The sequence below is a fragment of the Cyanistes caeruleus genome, chromosome 4, assembly GCF_971803275.1.
Source record: "Cyanistes caeruleus chromosome 4, bCyaCae1.hap1.1, whole genome shotgun sequence".
Classification (NCBI taxonomy): domain Eukaryota; kingdom Metazoa; phylum Chordata; class Aves; order Passeriformes; family Paridae; genus Cyanistes; species Cyanistes caeruleus.
The window spans coordinates 18,253,662-18,258,824 of NC_141704.1; the positions used below are offsets into that span (position 1 = coordinate 18,253,662).

The following is a 5,163-nucleotide window of genomic DNA, read 5'->3' on the forward strand; positions in this document are numbered from 1 at the left end:
ATACTTCTGTATGATGCCTCACGGTAACGTATCACCAGTAGTTTTCATGTTTGGCTTCTCCATTATACAATTTGCACCTTCACACTCATCTATGAGATACAACATTACCATGGTCGCCTAATCCTATATGGGAATGCTTTCAGATCTCACTTACTTCATCAACATCGTATGTGGCACTGGTAGAATACTCATGGGCATGACTTTGTAAGTTCACAAAAGAAAGGCTGGTGCCAAACCTCACAAAAGCCAGAAGAGCATTCACTGTGGAAAAGATGCTGTAACCTTACCAATAGACATAATACAGCAATGTGTGGACAAAATTTCAGCTATTTTCAGTCTGTGGGGTGGTGGTGCAGGATAACTTATCTTCTGGGTGACCTTTGCAAATTTTTGTATTTACACAAAAATACATGTATCACTGATCCATCACCTAGTTATCATTGATACCTTGTCAGAAAGACTAGTATATCATACTACACTGAGTGGGATATATAGTCTAAAGTCCTAGATGACAATCTCAGAATGAAGATCAAAATTTTGGCTTCAAATATATAAGAGAAATGTTGGTCCATTTTACTCCTACTTGTTTACTGAATATATTCCTTGTTCTCTAGTTAGGAAGAATTGTCTGGATTTTCCTTCTCACTCCTCTGATCTGGCAGTTTTATCTGTATTATGACAAAAGGGGAAATAAAAATGAAATTATATTGGTGTACATAATGTTCATCAACTGCTATGGAATCAAGGACTTTTTATTTCTTACAGACTCCCTAACTCCTACTTCCTGCATTGTACCACCCTTCTCATTCTCACTGCCAAAGTGATTCTTTGTTTATAAATTGGTAAGACCCTTTAGTCTGACCCTTCTGAACAGTTCATATCTATCCAAACCAACAGTCTTCACCAAAAAACAAGTTTAAAAAGAGACCAGGAGCTGTGTCTGTGCCTTTTATGGTACTGATGAGGGTCTAGACACCTTTTATCGTAAGAGTTCCACCAGAAGCCATGCTTGATCAGGGTGCTTGCTAAGAAATACCTCTGTGAGCTGCATCTGCTAAGCAGTCCTATGCAATGTTATCTGTAGATAAGCTTGAAGATCATTTGACAGACTAGTCTTCAAGCAGTAAAGCTGCTATGCAAAGGTCCTTACCCCATTTCAATTTAAACATTTGTTGGAACTACTGCTTGGGGTCACCTACTGCAAGAAGACATGCATCCTGTCATTTGCTGACTGAAAGATAAACCAAGCTCTTCACTGACATACACAATTGACAGGGTGTAAAGCCTGCTTTACTCATCCACTACTTTCAATCCTTTAACATAATCTACCTTTAGGATTTCGCAGTTTTAAGATGGTCCCTACAATATGTGCTCATAACTGCTGCAAGGTAGAAGGTGAGGATTGAGCTCACTCCTCTGGACGCTACAAAGATGCAAAACCAAACTGCATGATTAGGATATACATGAAAACGTATTTAAACTATGTTGCAATAATACAAAACAAAAACACACACCCAATTTACAACATGCTGCAGCACAAGCACAGAGCTGCCCATGTACTGATCTGTAGGTCTGTCAAATAGCAAAAGTACCATCTGCTATTTCAGAGACTAATTTATCAAGAACAAACCCTTGGAACAGAGTTATTGGCACTCTTATGTATAATGATATTGCTGTTTCCAAAGGAGTAGATACAGCCATAATCAAGAGAATAATATTCCCCTTCTCTTCCACCATTGTCTCTTTGTTATCAAGTATTCAATTCCTAGTGCTTACAGTTTGGCACCTTTATTATGTTCTGCATAGTAACTCCCCCTGCAAAGGTCTTTGTGGGATGCTATTCCTGCCACAGAATAACTGCCATCAGAACAACCCCTTCATAAACAAGTCACCAATTTTCTGTTTAGCTCCCAAGAGTGCCTCCCTGCATGATAAGATGAAAATGATTACCAGCACAAGAGAACAGCAGTAAAGTAAACCCAGGATTTGGAAGTGCCCCTTCAGCAGCCCCAGTTATTAGCCATCATTAGTTTAGCTTACAAAAGTAGCTATATGTTTAGAATTGGAGTGTCTGTCAATTCACACAGCATAACTAACTGAGCCAAGTTATGGGTAAAGACAGAATGTCAGTGGTAATGGGTAGGAATCAAAAAACAAAACAGTAATTGCTATGCAAAAAGTTCTAAAAATATCATACTTGCACAGCAAGGAATTACAAAACAGCGTGGCTAAACAATCTACATTGGGTTTTCACCTCTTTTTTTGCAAGACACATTGAAGAAACCTCAGTAGCAGATATGACAGAATTTATAGAAAGTTAACACAAAAAAAAGGATCTATTTGAACTGAACAGTTTTGTAAAATGCTGCCATAGCAAAGGGAAAACAAAGTGTACTTCATGCCTATATTGGATACACAATGATTTTTGAAAAATCCAATTTCTTTTAGTATCTGTGATTATTATCCTGGTCAGGTTCAGATTTCAGAAGGTACCTGAGTTTCTGATAAATTAAATAACTTCTTAAGATAGCATAACCTGTGTAAATAACATTATTCAAATACATTGTTACCATCTCCCTTTCCTACTTCCTGATCCTTTCCTCTACACTGGAAATAATTCTCTACACAACAAAGACAAGTTGCTCACTGCCTTCATAAAGTTTAATTATACATAAAGTACATTTTATTTATTGAAACCCTTAGTGGATTCTCTATTCTCAGTTCCTCTGGTCTCAGTTTAAAAACTTGCAAATATCATATGAGGTATAAGCTCTGAGGGAAGTTCTTTTCCTAGTTAGCTCACTCACAAACATGTATCTCTAAGAAACAATCTCCAATATTTACAGTGAGTTAATACTTCAGCCTTAGTATAATTAAGTTAAAATTCAATTAGCAATGAGACCCAAATCCAGTCTTAATTACTTTACTATCTCTTCCTCATTCATTCTAGAGGACAAACCTGGTCTGCAGATGATTAAGATGGTTTGCAATGAGGAAGTTTGGCTGCTAGAATCCCATGTCGTTTGTCTCAGAAGAAATCAAAAAACAGATGGGCTCATTCAGAATTAAAACCTTGCCTCCTTGTTTATATGGGGAAGGACTACACGAAGGTAACATCAAGATCTGGGAAGGAAAAATAAAGTGAAAAGTAAGTCAGAAGACTCAACACGTGACATCCACAAAAAAGCCTGAACCACCGAGAGGAACCAACATGGCCTGTAGCTTCCTCTGTTCAGAGAAACCCAACTTGTGTGTACCATTTAACAAGTAGTAATGAGCCCTACACAACTTTCTTTGTCTCAGACTTACTACTGCCTCAGCCAAGGCCTGATACTGTCTTATAAAGAGAACTTCCAAGCTCACGTATATATAAATCAGTTCTGATTTATACTGATGGTTTCACAACGTAGACAAAATCTCCATAGGCCAAGTGAAAATGCTAAAATAGGAACTTCAAACTGACCACTCCTGAAAGACATACGCCAGCACCATGATTATTCCATGTAAAGGGCAAGTATGAGTAAATCCTGACAACATGCTATTATACACTCAACTCCAAGTCAAAAATCAGTGACATACACCTCTGATGTGCTACAGAGTGAGGATGATAGAGATGAAACAGTTGTGTTTGTAACAAATGATTTAATTAATCTAAATGTACAAGGGCACCATGGTTTTGACAGTGAATCCTAACTGCCCATTCCTTATTTCCTGAGCACCCACCTTGACACCTTGGATCTGATGATCCAAGTCCATACTAAAATAAATGGGTACATATGCTAAATAAAAGTACTTTCCTATGTTACAAGTTCTTAGAAATCACAGCCCTGTGTTAGAAACTAAATAGATACTAAGTTGGACATCCAAATTTAGTACTTTTGACCTCTATTTTAATTTTTTGATCATTAAGTTGATGTTGCCTAAATAGGTTCCTGGAAGAGGCTGGAGTCTTTACAAGGAAGAAATGAGATCATTTACCTCAGTCCACACAAAAATCTGCAATGCTTTGTGCTTTATTTAAGAACTGTTATCTCTTGATGTAGTTTTAATCTTCATGACTTCATACAAAAAATGCATCAGTGATGCAGAAGTTACTAGAGGTGAAGCCAAAGGTTTGAGTGAAATAATCTTACCAGAGAAGGTTTGCAAGTGAATATTAACTGGTATCAACTTAGTTTTGCTTAAACAACCTACTGGCATCAATATGACTAACTACACTGTTATTATCAATGTTTACTGTTTCCAAATGTATACAAAGGCAGAAAGACAGGACAGAAATTTATCACTGCAGTATTATGTTTACTACCAAGACAGAAATGGAAGGAAGGAAGCAATAAAACTAGATTAAGATGAACAGTCCAGTGATGGAGAAACCCTGAGACCACAAAACACAAGACTCTGTCTGCAGTACTAAACATCTTTGTTGGGCTAATAACATAATATTGAAATAGATTCATTTAAGGCATATTTTAAGTTCTGTCACAGTAGGATAGGATGTAATAATCTAATTTTATTTCCAACTGGTTTTAGGCTCTTGCTATAGCCTCCCTGAAAGCCTTCCAAATTCAAGGTACACTCCACTACTGAGAATGACAGAGAGATGGTTACTTACATCACCTAAGTGATGTTTCTTTCTTCTCTAAACTTGTAAAACCTATTTTCCAGAAAACCTGAAAAATTTATTTGGAAGCACAGTCTCCTAGCTTTCTGCTAGTCTATAAAACATAATGGGGAGCCAGATACTTGCAGTTTGCTCCAGGGACTGGAGTGAGAAATGACTTTTTTATATTAATTTAAATATCATCTCAGTTTTAATTCATGCCAGGTTCAGTTAACCATGCAAATAAAGATGTTTATTCACAATATCTGAAACAGATAACAAGATTATAAATGCATAAATAGAGGAAAAATCAAAGAAAAAAATTACTCTTCTGAAGTTAAGTAACAGAAGTTTTGGTTTCCTCCTGTCAGGATGCCTTGCAGATTTTCCTAATTATCCGTCTTCCTAAATTAATATGTTCTTTCACTTACTTAGACTTTCACACCTCAGACTGCAACCTTCATGGAAAATCACACCAGTGATTATAAATCACCACACCAGTGCTGCTACATTCACCACAAGCCGGCAGTCTGGAGCCTTCTCTAGGAATCGTAGTTACTTAC

At 37.0% G+C, this 5,163-nt stretch overlaps 1 protein-coding gene across 1 annotated transcript in view; it reads right to left on the minus strand.

The window, feature by feature from the left end:
- BRD1 (bromodomain containing 1) overlaps nucleotides 1-5,163 on the minus strand; it is a 66,270-nt gene that overhangs the window by 58,596 nt on the left and 2,511 nt on the right. The window contains exon 2 of the mRNA XM_086886886.1: nucleotides 2,960-3,123. The gene's annotated coding sequence lies outside the window, so the exon portion shown is untranslated. The remainder of the gene's footprint in view (nucleotides 1-2,959; nucleotides 3,124-5,163) is intronic.